At 36.5% G+C, this 16,740-nt stretch overlaps 1 protein-coding gene across 4 annotated transcripts in view; it reads left to right on the top strand.

Annotated features, from left to right (window-relative positions):
- Positions 1 to 8,732: 8,732 nt before the first annotated feature.
- The window catches only part of A1CF (APOBEC1 complementation factor), a 72,798-nt gene continuing 64,790 nt past the window's right edge, over positions 8,733 to 16,740 (top strand). For 2 of the 4 annotated variants that reach the window (XM_019738644.3, XM_019738629.3), the window contains exon 1: positions 8,733 to 8,841. The gene's annotated coding sequence lies outside the window, so the exon portion shown is untranslated. The remainder of the gene's footprint in view (positions 8,842 to 16,740) is intronic. The other 2 variants (XM_019738651.3, XM_074339436.2) reach the window with 2 other exon arrangements.

Below are 16,740 nucleotides of genomic sequence, written 5' to 3'. Positions count from 1 at the left end.
GCCTTTTTTACAGTGTAACTGCCATTTATTTATATGATGAGGATGAAATTGAAAGTGAGCCCTCCCAGCCTCTCTTTTCTTGACCCACCTCCAGCCTAACATGTCAAATTCAGTTTTATTATCTCTTGACCAACCAATCTATTTAGCATGCTCTTTACCAATAGTAGAATATAGATTTTACTTCTAAGATAATTAGTGTTATAAATAATGACTACATACATGTATATTCTTATTGTCAAAATTCAAATAATACTGAAGTGAATATTTTCAGTTGCCTAAAAATTTTTTTAAATAGCCAGGTTTTTATTGTTGTTGTTTTTATGAATGCTAATTCCTATCAAATATATCTGAGGATAATTCTCAGATAGTCTACATTTTGAATTGCTGTTTCTGGTACACAGAGTTGCCTTCCCTCAAGTACTTATTGATGTCCATTTTTTAAATTTTATCATTCCTGTTTGATTAATAAATTTCTAACATAGGTTTTATAGTAGCCTGCCTCTGTCAAGTGATATACACACACACACACACACACACACACACACACACACAAACACACATATATAGTGCTACCCTGATAAATATATACACACACATATGCATATATACCCTATATGTATATACAAGGGGTGCCAAAAAATGTATAGGCATTTTAAGAAAGGCAAAAACTGTATTAAAATTGTAATAATATATACTGATAACAAAAGATGTATACAAGCCATGTGTATACATTTTTTGGCACCCCCTATATATATACATGTATGTATATGTACACATATACATACATGTATATATATCCTGTTTCCCCAAAAATAAGACTTAGCCAGACAATCAGCTCTAATGCGTCTTTTGGAGTAAAAATTAATATAAGACCTTGTATTATATTATATTATATTATATTATATTATATTATATTAACGACCCGGTCTTATAGTAAAATAAGACCAGGTCTTAATTTTTGCTCCAAAAGACGCATTAGAGCTGATGGTCCAGCTAGGTCTTATTTTGGGGAAACCATGAGATAGATAGATATAGATATAGATATAGATATAGATATAGATATAGATATAGATATAGATATAGATATAGATATAGATATAGATATAGATATATACACACATATATATGTATATATATATATAATATATATCTGTGTATATATATGTGTCTATATATATATATATACACACACATATATATGATCTGTTTTACTCAAGGACTACTGATTTATATGTTAATATCATCTAAAAAATACTTTCACAGAAACATCTAGAATAATGTTTCACCAAATATCTGGGTATCATGGCCTAGTCAAGTTGACACATAAAATTAACCATCACAAAAGTCCCTAATTTGAAGTCATTCAGAGACATGAAATTTTCTCTCTAATAATTAAGTTATTATGTATATGACAATATATCATTCTAGATCCATGAGAGCAGAGACAATGCCTGCTGGCTCCAGTAACCCCAGTACCAAGTGTGATGCAAGTGCTCAATGAAAGTTGTTCCTTTAGCTGCAATTCTACAGCCTAGACAGCTTGAAAAACTTCTTGTGATGGAAAAGACTAGTTACCCATCGCAACTCTGTCTTCGTAGTAAAAGAACCTTGATCTTATGGGGGAGCCTTGAAAGAATAATTCCCCCAAGTAGGATTGAGGTGAGACCATACGACCAAATTTTGACCAATGAAATGTAAGCAGAAGTGTTGACTGGGATTTGGGGAACAGTTTCCATAAGGAGAGGGGCACAGCTTCTAAATTGTTTCTGTATCCTGTAGTCCGATTTCAGATGTGATGCTGAGCTCAGTCAGGATCTAGGAACACGCAGACAAAGATTACATCCTAGCTGAGGACAGGAAGGAGCCCAGGTCCCTGATAAAATCTTGGAGCCACCTTGCCCCCCTCAGTGCCTCTCTTGGACTTATTTTACGTAAGAAAGAAATAAACGTCTCTCTTGTTTCAATACTAGCACTATTTTGAGTTTCCTATTATATGAATCCAAACCCAATTCAAATGTATATGTAATTTTCACTAAAATACCTAGAAAGATGTATAGAACATAGCACATTCATATAAATGAATAGCTTACAAGGTCTCACAAGAAGGAATGGAAATCCAAAGGAGATAAAAACAAAAATTGGCAGGAGCTGATATTAGTAACCAAGTGGAGTAGATCTTAGTAACCATGTGGGGATCTTGGACCTGAAAGAAGCATGGTGTGGTATTGGTATTGAGCCCCTTCATAAAGCCAGGACTCTTGAATGGAACTGGATGGAATTGTACTGCCCACAATGAAATAGAGACTGGAAATCATCTACCCACTGGCAAAGGGAAATGAAAACGGGACTTGTCTGTCTCAATCTCAGATCTAGATGAGATGAAATTTCTCCTGACATTAATAACCATTGATATCTCTTTATGCAAATTTTAAGGCATATGTCGTATATGCACGTATGTGTGTATATATGTATCGCTTGCATTGTCTCATAAATCCCAAGCTAACAAATTATATAGGAAAGTGTCCCAGAAGAAGCAAATTCAAAACCTGTCTGGAGGTACATTCCCTCAACTCAGTTGGTAAACTAAGGTGGTCCAGGATTCCCACATATAAAAGCATCATTAAATATAACCTCACAATCTAAAATGACAAAGCCACAAGGGCATAAGAAATCTTGAAAGAGGGCTGACAAACAACAAAGAGAAGAATTTGACTACTAATCACTTCCTATACTGTGATTTTCATATACATAATATAAAATAAATGTTTATCATGATTCATGAAGTAAAAGATGGAACTGAAAACAAAGAAAATTAAACAAGAATGCATAGCTCTGTTTAAGAAAACAAACAGAACTTCTAAGATATATACCCACATATACATATATACACATACATATGTATATGTGTGTAGGTGTGTGTATAGTATATACATATATATTTGGTAAAGTTTAAAAACTAAATAGATGGCTTAAAATGAGTTAAACAGATTACACATTATTGACAAGGAAATTGGTGAACTGGAGTGTATATGTGTAGAAATTGCCAAAATGTATGTAATCAGAGTGTAAATAGAGAGAATGAATTCAAGGGCAACATTTGAAGAAATGATGACAAAGAATTTCGTAGAACTGATTAAAGACTTATATCCTTAGATTCAGGAAGTAAAAGCCTTCTCAAGAAGTCTAAAGAAAATAGAATTTTTTAGTGGAAGAACAAGGAAAAGAACCCAGGTCTGCCTGCTCTGGATGGATCATGGTGTAGTAGAAAGAGATCTGGATGAGACAGGAACATACTGTGTGCTAGGCACAGTACAAACATATAGTTCATTTCATCCTGACCACATATGATAAATTAGAGATTATCAGTCCCATTTGGCAGATGAGAAAATTGATGTTCAAAGACATTACAAAAACGTCTAAGATCACTCAGTGAGTAAATAGCAAAAGCCTGCATTCTTTGTCCCAGCCCCGTGCTGTTTCCTGGTATAAAACCACTTTGCACAAGTATTTAATCTCTTATTATCTCATCTTCTCTTCTTCCAGTTTTTAATTCTACAGTCATTCATGATTCTCACAGCATGTTCACATTGTTAACCCCACAATGTAAATGCATGGTATTGTTAAGCAAACCATACAGATGTTCTTGGACCTTCCAACAAGCTACACTAGTTTTAAGAGCGGTGTATTTTAGATCACATGGAATCAGAGTTTTCTGTTTGCTGGGAGAATGGGAGAAGGACAGTTAACCTTCAAGACTCATTCTAAAATTGATTAATATGAAATGAATATAGGTAAATATTTACTATGAATCGGGCTACGCACTTTCCTTGCCTTCTCTCCTTTGAGTTTCCCAGGAACTCTGTGGGGCCAGGGTTATTATTATCTTCATTTCCAGATGTGACAAGAGAGGCTTAGAGAGGTTAAAAGTCTTGCCTGAGATTAGGTAGCTAGTAAGTGGTTAGTTGAGATTTCGATCCAAGCATTTGGACTGCAAAACCCGCACTTTTAAATATTATACTCCATCAACTCTTAATACTGATATGGTTGTTAAGAAGACCCAATAAAAGTGTTTTGGAAACCGCAAAGCATATTTGAAAGGTAAGTTTTCGTTTTGTATAAGCACAATGAACACAATTTAGGCCCATTAAGCAGCAGCCTCAGTTTTGTTCAAAAAATTGTGTTTTTTTCACAATAATCTTGCCATCAACTTCAGCCTTCTTTTTTTTTGGTTTGAAAATGTAGTAATACATGTAATCAGCGTTTTATTAGTCTACTTCTGTTATTCTTAACCCCCAAGTTATTTCAACATTTATTTAAATTTTTTTTAAAAATTGCCCTGTTTAGTTAATAAATGGTTTCTTATTTGGATGCAGAAAGTCTGGATTGGCTTAGTTAGACCTGATTTGATTGCAGGCTATTATAGTGGTCAGATCTAGTTTTACTGGAAAAAAAAATTAAGACACTGCCTAAGTTACTAGAAATTACTAACTTCTCAGATTCTTCTTTAAACTGAATTCAAAATATCAATTTGTCATGAGGAGTAGCACAATTGTGTGGAAGGGGAAAAAAGATTACAGAACAAGGTTATGCCATAATCTTGTCTGGTGTGTGTGTGTGTGTGTGTGTGTGTGTGTGTGTGTGTGTGTGTGTGTGTGTGTGTGTGTGTGTGTTTTGATCAGTTCAACACTAGATGGCTCTAGTTACAAAATCAATACCTTTTTAGAAGTCTAAAATCCTGGGATACGACATTACGAGAACAGATGGATTCTAACCCACCAAATCAAATTGTGGTATCTTTCAGAGTCTTGTAGGCATTAAGAATAGCATCAAGCTTTTAGGTTTGAAAAGCTATGAAGCTCTCAAAGAGCAGGCATAAATCCTAGAAGTCCTTATTTCACAGATTAAAACAAGAAGTGGCACTGACATAGGCTGGAGCGTGTAGATTTAATTTGTTCTGTAATTATTCCACTCTGTACTCTTATTTATTGTTTTCAAATTATTCTCATGTATACCAATTCATTTGACTCTTAATAATCAGTGAGGTAGATAAGGAAGGAACACGTTTTCCTCATTGAACGTAAGGACACTGAGATGCAGACAATGCGCAGAAACTTGCTTAAGGCGACATAGCCCATAAGTGAGCGACAAGACGACATTCCTCAGGTGCCAGCTTCAGGATCAAAGCTTTTCTACACAGTAGGCAAAGAAACAGAATTAGGCTTTCGCCTTATGTCGTGTGTCTGCCATGGTCCTTTCATTCTTTAGAACATGCCCTTCCTGTTAATCAAATACGCCCACCTTACCACCTAACATCCCAAATGAATTTGAATTCCTAGGAACTGAAAACGGTAAAGAAATCTTTTATTGATGTAGGAGAGGGAGGATAATGGCTGGGAGGGAAGCTTCTTACACTCGACAATCTCTGGCTTCGAATTATATTTTAATTTTTTAAAGCTTTAGGTTTTAACCTACGCCAGCCATAATCAATGAATTTTACCTAAATATGCCAGGTCTGCTGGGTGGCAAAATTCGTCTGATATTAAAGACAATATTAGTTAAAATCCACAAGCCAAATAATTCACGTGCAAATAACTGATGACAGCTACCATTTAATGAGCACCGACTATGGACCTGATTACAGTCCACTTTGCAAACCTCTCCCCCTGTTCATTCTTACTTGCTCCAATGTCACCATCCTAACCTTCACCACCATCCCCTGCCACCTCCCTCTGTAACTGGTCTCTGTCAGATGCTTTGCTTCCCTCCAATACAAGTCATTAACTTATTTGAATGTGCATGGATAAAATAGTTCTAACACAAGCATATTTTGATTTTAAAAAGGAGAAATTAATATAGTATTATATGTCAATTATAATTCAGTAAAAAAGAAGAGGGGCAGGCAATGCCATCTCATGGCAACTTATTCTCAACTCTACACCCAGAATATACACAAATAGGTCATGTGGCTCACCTTCTTAAAACCTATCAGTGACTTACCCAGGATAACATTGGAAATCTGTGTGAGTTGGCCTTCAGCCACTTTCCCCTCTCTCCCTCTTGCCCCTCACAAGTGGACTTCTACCAGTTATCTGAATGTGCCAAACTCATTCAATCACAGAGCATCCACATGGACCATTTCCACTTACTAGAATGCCCCCCTCCCATGCCATGCATCCCTCAGTCCTCAATTTAAATATCTGGTGTTCTATACAACTTTACTCAACTCCTTCCCAGTCCTACACTAGATGAGGTCCCTGTGTTTTATGCTGTTTAGCATCCTGTATCTCTCCTTCATGAAACTTATTACAGCAGAGTTAACCTCTGGGGGGATTATTTGCTTAATGCATATACATACTCTATAATGGCTTGTTAACCACTGAATCCCTAAAGACTAACACAGTATTTTCCAAGCTTTTTAAATTGTGCTCTACCATAAAAAAAAAAAAAAAAAAAAAAAAAAAATTTACATCACAACCAGTACACACATACATGTAACTGAACCAGAAGTTTCATGAACACTACATAGATTTTCTTGATGGAATTCACTTGATATTTTCTATTCTGTTTCGGTTTTAATATGTTGGATACGACAGAGTTATTGATTTTTACAGCCGACTAACAGACTCAACGCTCATTTTAAATAATCACCCATCTAACATGATGCCTAGCAGATAGTAGATCCTCTGTAATGTTTTGTAGAATAAACAGAAAATATTTACCAGCCATTATTTAAACCAGATTTGTCTGTTTGCTAATACTGTATAACAGTTTATTTGATTATTGCTTTGTCCCTCCCAAGAGAATGAGTCCCCAGGAGGGCTAAACCAGGTTTAGTTTTACAAAGTAAAAGCAAGCCTTGTCATTCTAGGTACAGCTATAATATTTCCCTTGATTAGACTGATGAGATCAAGGTCATGAATTTGATCTCGTTCAGATCGGTAGGTTTCTCTTTATTCCAGGGCCACTGACCACCTCCTAAATAACCTTCAGAAAGTGAAAATCCAATCCAGTATTTTTCTTTCTATTGCTATTCAACATATTCCTATCATTGCAACAAAATATGGTTAAGGAAAATAAAAAGGAAAAAAATTTCCCAGCAATATCCTAATAATGCCACCAAATTGATTACTGCTGTTGGCTCTTATGAGTAATGTTTAAATTGTCCTGACTGAATTATCAGATTTTAGGATTGTTTTAACTAATTTCTAACACTTTGGTTTAACATGATTATAATCCTCTCTGTTGAGTGCCAGAACCCAGGAAATAAGAAATTTATGTATGTTATAATTAGTAACTATAATTTATTCTTATACCCGTGGTATTTTGGTTTTGCCATCAGTTACCTAACAACACTGGCTTTCCTTTCTTCATCTTCATTTCTCACCAATCACACAAATTAACAAAGGAAGCCCTCCCAAGACTAACAGTCTTACAAGAGGCAGACCAGGCAGAGGCAAGGTTAGAATTCTTCACATATTTGGGAACCATAGAAGCAGGTACTGAGCTTTCACGAGAAAAACCAGTAGCACTGCTTGGTGAGGGGGATCCCCTCCTAAGGAGGATGGAGAGCACATGACCCTCATACAGCTGACTACCTGGGTGGGGCATTAACGTTTCCCTGAGGTCTCACTCCCGGGGCACAACTTCAGGACAAAACCACTGCTCCTGGGGTACTTTTGTTAAACCCTGTTCTGCAACACTTTGGGAGAGACTGAGGTAAATCAAGTCCTCCACAGATTTGAGAACCTCAAACTGGAGGCAGGACCAGCAATCAGACAGGATGTTTTATTGCCTCTGCTTTATATTCTCAGATATGTTTCATTAACTTCCCTTCCTCTGTGTTGTTATAATGGAAGGACGGCTCATTCTGTGCTTTTCTACTTGAGAAAATTAGACGCCTCTTACTAGAACTGAAGCCAAGTGAGAATGACCTCTATTCTAGTTTTGGGGCTTGTGGTTTATAAGCCCTTAAAATGTACTTGAAACTAAGGAGGGTTTTAGTTTGTTTCTTTGTTTAAGTGGACTTTATCCTTAGGAATTTCTTCTATAGACTAGAATTCTTCCCAGAGAATTTCGAATGCAGAGTTCATATCTCTGAAAATACCATTCATCTATTCTTCAAGAAACACAGTTACTGCTGAGATTTCAAGCCATCAACAATAACCTCAGCTCGCATATAACTCCAGTACATAGCTGATTATTATGCTTTCACAGTGATGGCTTCCTTGCAAATCTGAATAAGCAGCTTGTATAAAAGGAAGCATGCTTGCCCCAACCTGATCTGACCCTGTTTACTTGGTTACATAAATGTTCTGTGTATTTTAGCTTACAAAAGTAAGCTAGTCTTTATCTTCATGCTTGACCTAAAACTCCATACTTTACTCCATGTAATATAAAATGTGTGAAAACAAAAAAAATTCTCCTAAGTTACCTTAAGTTTAATGTCATTTTGGCGTAGCAGAAAACAAGGGAGCCAACAAATAAAAAAGGTTATTGCCTAGATGCAGTGAGTTCCACTTTTTATATGTTGCTAAAACAGCTTCAAAATAATATTCACATCAATGTGTTTTAATGCAAAATTCATTAATTTTGTAAACAAATGACAACAGTAGTTTTGTAGATTCTGTTTGGGCTGTAGTGACCCAATTATCCGGTCAAAGGGCTGTATGGATGCAAGAGACAGGGCGAGTTAAAGTTTAACTCCCAGGAATTGTAAACCAAACCTAAAGCCACTGAACCTTTGGAGTTTGATATGATGATTAGAACATAACCAGAGTGACACGTTGAATTCTCCATAATCAAGGAAACCTTTTCCGGGTGGGGATCTCTGAAATCACTCAGGTATGGTTCATGTGTTTTGCTTTTTAAATTTCAACTGTCAAATTATGCAGTGTGGATCAGGAGAAATGCAATGAAAACAGCGTTTACTTATGTCTATTATAGAGCCTAATTCGGGGATTTTTCTGATTTGTTTTTATACTAATGAAGCAACCTGAAAACAAAAGTAAATATTGAAATGTGCATATAATCTCAAAATGAGATGGCGGCCATCTTTTGCTCCTTGATTTAATCATTTTCTGAGGCTATAAAAATGTACACTTACCACTTCGGGTTCAAGAATAGGGCTAATGTTTCCTAGAAGTTTATTTAGCAATAGTCAGACTGCAGGGAGATTTGTGGTTGCCTACCTGTCCTGGTCCTAGTACCCTGGGAAGCTCAAAACGTAATTAACAAGAGAAATAGTATTAGACTGTCAGATTCTGAGTTCTCTGTATGGGTCTTAATTCCTATACTTTAGATTTAATATATTCAATTATCTTTTTTTCCCCTCCTTTATCCTACACCACCACCAGAAAAAGAAAAAACAAAAACAAAAAACACCTTGGTGAATTCTTGCTATTTTCTTTGCTATTATTGTACTAACGAAAGGAATGCCCTAAACTATTTACTTTTCATTCTAACAAAGCAAAACAAAACAAAAATAATCATGGCAAATGATTGACTTTGAGTGTGTTAAATCTCATCCCTGTGATGCCTAATTATTAGATCTTTTCCTTATAGGATGGTTTGAGCAACTGTGCAGTGGATATATTTTCACAAATCTTTTTGTTCATTACAAAAAGATGATTCACAAACAAAATAAGATGATATTTTATCTAAAGAAATAAATCAACCAGAGCACTTACCAGGAACAGCCCATTCCTACCAAAAACCTCTTACAATTCTCTGAAATACTTTTGTTCTATAATTGCCAGAGTAAGTTTTAAGAAGAATGGGCTTCAAGTTAAACATGCTTATCTACTACAGAACTTTTCAGATGTGTAGCTCCAAGAAGATGAAAAACACAGCATCATTTGTTCATTGTGCAGGATTAGTGTTTTGCAAAATACACATTGGCGAGCTCAACTCTAGTTATAATTTAGGAGCAAAGATCTATTGGTTTGGTCTGAACCACCCTTTATAATGTGTGCTGAAATGCATACAATAAGAGTATAGCTCTGGAAATACAATGAAATGACTTATTTGTCAAAGCACTGAGGCCCTCCCCTACTAACTACAGGATAATACACAAATGACTTACAGGGTCATTTGTAAGGGTCATATTTTCTGGAATCATGTTGATACTGCCTATTTGAAACAATTCTCACATTTTACTGTTCCAATTTATTATTTATTAAGTGTAAGGGCAGGGGGAAGAGAGTTGACAAGAAAAAAATTAGTTGTATGGGCAAATAAAATGACATAATGGATATAAAAACACTAACTATTTAGTTATTATCTCCAACTGGGCTAATACCAAGTTGGTTTGTATCATCTCAAACACATCTCTATTCTGTATTCAGTGGACATCAATAAATGTGGCTCACAAAAGTGACTCCACTGTCAAGTAAGCTGAGGAAATGGTGGTTGACAAGTTAAAGCAGGTCTTGTTAATATATGAGTGTTTTGAGTAATAACAATAACAACAGACATTTATTAAGCACTGTATTGGCAAGTGCACTTCTCAGCACTTTCCATGCATTTATCGCGTGTTATTCTTAGAACAGCCACATGATGTACATACTGTTATAACATTTTACAAGTGAGAAATTTGAGGCACAAATAAGTTACCTAATAGGCTTAACATCACCCAGTGAGGAAGCAGCAGAGCCAAGTTCCCCAACCGGGTGGTCTGACTCCGAGTCCAAGAGTGTCACCGTTAAACTGTACTCACAATGACTGGGGATTTACTCTATGTGTAAACACGTTCATTCATTGTGAATATCTAGGAGAGTAGGCAATGTTTTGTTTTCTAAGCTTAATTTACAACAGAACGTCTTTCAGGAACGCACATAAATGTCTCAGAAAGGCATGGTCCTGTGTGATGGGAGTTTCTCAGAACACAGATTAAGAAAGAACAAATCATTTTTATAGTCCATGTCCAGCATTCACAACAACAGTTGATTGAAATTATTGCTATTGAAATCATCGTAATTCAATTAGACCTACAGTCTAGCCAACTCCCATCACACAGGACCATGTCTATCTTAGAGATGTCCCAAATTAATTATAGCATGGACACTGGACTATTTTCCTGACAGAGCTGGGTTGGAATGCCTGTTCTAAAACTCCCTAGGTTTGTGACCTTGGACATAATAGTTAACTTCCCGGAATCTTGAATTCCTCAAATGTGAAATGGGGGTAAAATCTGCCCTACAGAATTTAGTGAAGTTTAAATGACATGATACAGCAAAATGGTTAAGCTCAGTTCCTAGCACATAGTAGGAGTTTAGCAAAACTCCCTTCCCTTTCCATTCCCCTATTTGTAACAACTTCCGGAAAAAATTTCCTAAAACTTCCCAAACCTACCCATTAGCTCCTCTTTGTCAAAACAGTACTAATATAGTGTAAATCAAAAATTGAACACAAATAATGAGTTTGGATTAGCCACAAATAGTAACCCTATGACATTCATTCGGAGAAAGATAACAACCTATAATTTTCTTTTTTTCTAAAACACACACACACACACACACACACACACACACAATATATATACTTTTATTTAAGAGAATGTTACTCAGGAAAACTCTAAGTTAAAAGCCCAATTCCCTTTTCACTGAAACCGACAGGACACCCTGTCACAGTGTGGTTCATTTCATCACACAGTTATTTGATGTTAAAAATCTGTCTCAATAACTGTCATTTAAAATATTGCCGTTGCTCCCCGAAAATAAGACCTAACCAGACCATCATCTCTAATGTGTCTTTTGGAGCAAAAATTAATATAAGACCCGGTCTTATATTATATTTTATTATAAAAGAACTGGTCTTATTTTAATATTATATAAGACCGGGTCTCATATTAATTTTTGCTTCAAAAGATGCATTAGAGCTGATGGTCCGGCTAGGTCTTATTTTCAGGGAAACATGGTGTCATTCCTCAGAAAGCTGGGTGGTATGTTAGGTACTATTGCACAATGGTTTTCCCTACCTTATGCGTCTCTACATGACTCAATAAGTTCAAACAAGACAGTATTGATCGACAGAGGATAAACACCATTTTATCTTATGCATGAAAACAGTAACCAGGCTCCTCTAAAGTGCAGTTCTAACAGTCCAAACTGCCCCCAGGGAAAGCATCTGGAAAAGGAGCAGCACTACTGCAGTGACATTCGGTGTTAGAAATCTAAATCCCATCTGCTCCTTGGCCCAATACCATAAAATCCTGGCAGTTATTAACAAATGTTTACTGCTGATTGGATCAGGAAAGCTGTTTGTCATTTTACTCTATCAAGTCTAGTCCAACTAGGTTCTCAGTTTTTAAAAACTATTTAGAATTTTTAATAAATTAAAATTTTGTGTTGAATTTTTCATTGATCCAAACCATAAATTTAAATATTTTCTTTTATAGAAATGGTTTTCTTGACTAAAATATGCTAGTATCTTGAGCTTTCTAATTTAATTTTTTTAAGATACATAAAGGAAGCTTTTTTCCCCTCATACAGATATGTATGTGTAATTTTATGTATGGAGGTATTACTAACCATAGGGAAAACATTTTTCAGGTTTGCTTATTTCAATAGGGTATTAAAAGGGAAATAATAAAGATTAAGATAACTACCTCTAGTTTGCAAGGTTATGTACTATGTTCTGCCCCAGTAAATAATACAGCTAAAGAGAATTGATACATGGCAATTTGGCCAGATGAAATGACTACGTGAACAAATTGGTTTGCAATAAAATTTCACTTTCAGTGATGTAGTAATGCCTTCTCTTCCTCTGGCTGCTAAAAATGATCATTGTTTTGGGGTGCCTAATTTATATAAAGAACACCAGATTTATATAGCAGAATTAACTACTATAATACTTTATTTCTATAGATGATTGTAGTTGACAATGCATTTTATACAAAAGAATTCATTTAGATATTTTTATGCCAAATTTCTTCATTGTCGATGTAGTATGCCGAGTCACTATTCATTCCAATTGTACAAGGCTAGTGAATTGAAAGTTGCTCTCGCCTAGAGTGGATAAGTTTAGCTCTGCTTATGCAGCATAGTGCTGATCATGAAGGGAGACTTCTAGACATTAACTGATTTGCTGATAAGTTAACGAAGAGGTTAGGTGACACTATGGAGAGCAGGCATGAGAATCCACATGGAATTTGAGAGGAAAACCAGTGCCAGGCAGATCCCAGAGGAAAACTACCCTAAAAAGGTTTAAACTAGTACAAATGCTATAACTAACATAGTGAAAGAAGTAAAGGGAGGATTCTCTAGCATCTCCTAAAAGGCTGGCAGGGCACTAGCAGAGTATTATATGTAAATACAACTGTTTTTCATTTCTATTAACTCACCTTTAGTATTCTTCTACCCAGCTCTTCTATTAGATTGTGTTTAGTGCTTATTTTTTTATCTGGGGCCTTCTGCATGAAGCAAATTGACCTATTAGATGTACTTAAGTACCTAATGCCTTCGATGATTTGCAGCAGAAGTCAGAAGTCAAAATCTGGTACCCTGGAGGGGAACTGTGTTGGCACATATAAATGCTCATCTCAGGAATCCTCTTTCCAATCGTCTTTCCTGAAGATCCCTAGCAGTACTTCACAATTAAGGCATTTACTGCCAACAAATTTGACCTGACTATCTATGATAATGATAACAATAGTATTAATAACAGCTCTTACCTCCTTATATAACTCCTGTCACGTGACAGGCACATAGTTAACTTGTTAAATCCTCTGGAATCCTACTGAATAGGTAATATTGCTATGCCATTTCTCCAATAAAGAGGTTAAGTCTTATGGACATAGATAAACTTGCCCTAAGTCACACAGCTAATAAGTGGTAGAAACAGGAGTGAACTCCAGCAATCCGGCATATACCACCCTGCAAACAGAGTATAAACGAAACACTGAAAAGCACTGAATCTTGGAACTAGAAAGAAACTGTGAGGTCTTTTATTTGACAGAGAAAAGCTAAGCGAGTTTCCCAAGGATGAAAGCCACTTTTTGTTAGGGTGAGAACCCAACTGCACGACCCCAATCCTCAGGCAGGTCCTTTCCTGTATACCACCTCTCACTGGACCGCATTTCTAATTCAGCCTGATTCTACACAAATTCTGGGAGACATTAACAGAACCCTTATAGTTAAGAGGAATATTCCCTTCACTCTGAGTCCCACCGTTGTTGCTATGCCCAGTCTCATGGACAGACACAGCCAGAGATTCAGATAAAGGAGGCCTCTTTTGTGACTTTGAGAGGCTGCCAGGCCCAGATCCCAGAGGAAATATAGGCAGGCACAGGCACCGTGAACATAGAGAAGGCATCTCCGAAAATGCAAAGTAATTGTCCTGAATGACTTAGGTGCCTCACACCAAAACTCTGTTAGCATCTAGGAGGACACAGCACCTACCACCTAGAGAACACACCCTTCTCCCCAGGGAAAGAATAATTGGGCTGCTAGGTCTCTGGATGTTAAGGGAGTCCTATATTTAAACTGACCTAATTTGGAGCTTTAAATTAGGACCCAGATGCTCCCAAATAATAGCTTCGCCAGCCTCAATAGTGTTATTCATTTAGGATAATCAGAGTATATTATCAGAAGTTTCTTGTTAAAATACAAATTGGTTGGGATGCAGAGTGTGAGTGAGAGGGGCACTTAGGAACACTTTAGCCTAAAATCACTTGGCAGAGGAGTCTGGTAAAGCCTTGTGGGAATGGCACATAGGACAAGTAAGTTTTGATGGTGGGGAAGAGAAGATGTAGAGGAGATATGGTCCATGGTGGAAATGTCACGGCTAACCAAAAGAGAATATAAGGCATTTCAACAGCAGGTATTTGTCTGATCTTTGAGGAAGCATTTATTTAACCTATTAAATAATTTTGATTTATTATTAAAGTCATTTGAGCATCACACTTACCACATAACAATTCCTCCATGTTGCTCCCTCATTAGATAAAAGCTACTTAATAAAGGTGCATTGACTTATATTTGAATCATCCAGGAAATGCCATTATATGGCCCCTCAGGATATTTTCAGATAAAAGAAAAATCTATGTCTAGAAATGCTTATTTTTACTTGCCTTTCAAATTAACCATAAAGCCAAATATTTCCTATAATAATAATTCAGTATCTCAAGATTTCAGAAGATTCCCTAAATGCCAATGAAGCAAAGCTCTGATGCACGGTGTTAACATGGCGAGGTGGGAAACGATTATTATGTTAAAGCAGAAGACTTTGGGCCCAGAACACCGGGGCTGTCCCGGCTCCACCATTTCCTATTTATGTGGCCTTCCACAAGTTATTTAACTTCTCTGTGTCTGTTTTCCTTTTCTGTAAAGTCAAGATTGTTTTGAGGATTAGATCAGAAATTACACATGAAATGCTTAGAACACCACCAAGTAAGTGTGCACATGCCTTAGCTATTGCTATCATTCTCATCTCATTTCTGTGTGGATGATACAGTGCTTTACTAGAAGAAAATGGTTTGAAGAAAGAGAAGATGTGAGGTCAACATGTAGAAAGTATTTTTTAGACGGGAAGTCAGGTGGCTTAGAAATTCACTGTATCCACCATGGGTTTGTGGTGAAAATTTGGAACAATTTCTCCCTGATTCTGTTGCAGTTTTTCCAAGGCAGAGATGTTCTCTATCACAGGCAGGGCCTCCTAGGTATTGAATGATTTAAGGGAACCTAGGTAATTAGCAAGGGAACCAAAACAGAAATCTGATTCCTCACACCAGAGTGCAAACCTCTCAAGCTCTGTTGTTTTCATAGTTACAACAAAAAAAACCCATCAAAATACTCAAAGCCAGGTATAAAGATGCAGACTGTCAAATACGATGGTTATTAGCACAACAAAAAAGCAAGAATGAACTAATATAACCTGCCCCAAACTCAGTCCCCTGCACAGGCATGGCAACAGACTTCTGAAGAGAAAATGATGGGGGAAGGAGCTAAATGGGGCATCAGAACTGCCATGGAAGGGGCTGGTGTCAGTGTCCGTTTTAAGGGAAATGGCTAGATAAAAAGGCTCCAAGGAGTACCGTTGGGATTATTATGTTAATTTACCCATTAAAATCGATTGATTGACCCCTTGTTTAAGCTCAGCGTTGTTCTAGCTGCTCTGTTGGATATAAAGATATATTGTACATTTGTCCCTAAGATCAAGGAACCCATGAAGAATTTTCCAGAGCTCCAATCCCAGCCCCAAGATAATTGACCACGTCTTCCTCCAAGGTCTCTTACATTGCTGGAAAATGAATATTATTTACAATACTAAATTGGGAGTTCCTGAAGGGCAAGACAGTTATTTTATTTTTCAATTCTCAGACCTAACACAGTGTTATGCACATAACAGATGCACAATATTGTTTGTTCTAAAGAAGAGCCACCTAACTGGAGAGAGAAGGGGAAGAGGTAGAAGAGGTTAAAAAAAAAAAAACATTACTGAGTGCCACATACCAAACTCTGAGCTGTGTACTCATTTTATCTTTTTGGATCACTATAACCACTCTCTGAGGCAGGCTTCATCATCCCCAATTTCAAAATGAAGAAATTGGGACCTGATTAAATAACCTGACCCCTGTTTACAAAGTTCTTAAGAGGTGGAGGAACTATGACTTTAGAACCTAAAGTCAGTTTGAATCCATGATCCCACGGTTTTCTTATTATGACACATTCCTACTTGTAAATCAATAATGAACAACACAAGACACAATATTGTGTATTCTAGTTTCATTTGGTGAAACTTGAA

The sequence above is a fragment of the Rhinolophus sinicus genome, chromosome 15 (assembly GCF_057876585.1).
Source record: "Rhinolophus sinicus isolate RSI-liver-muscle chromosome 15, RSI-T2T, whole genome shotgun sequence".
Lineage (NCBI taxonomy): Eukaryota > Metazoa > Chordata > Mammalia > Chiroptera > Rhinolophidae > Rhinolophus > Rhinolophus sinicus.
Note: the sequence above shows the minus strand (reverse complement) of the source record. Positions and strands in the feature narration are given on the sequence as shown.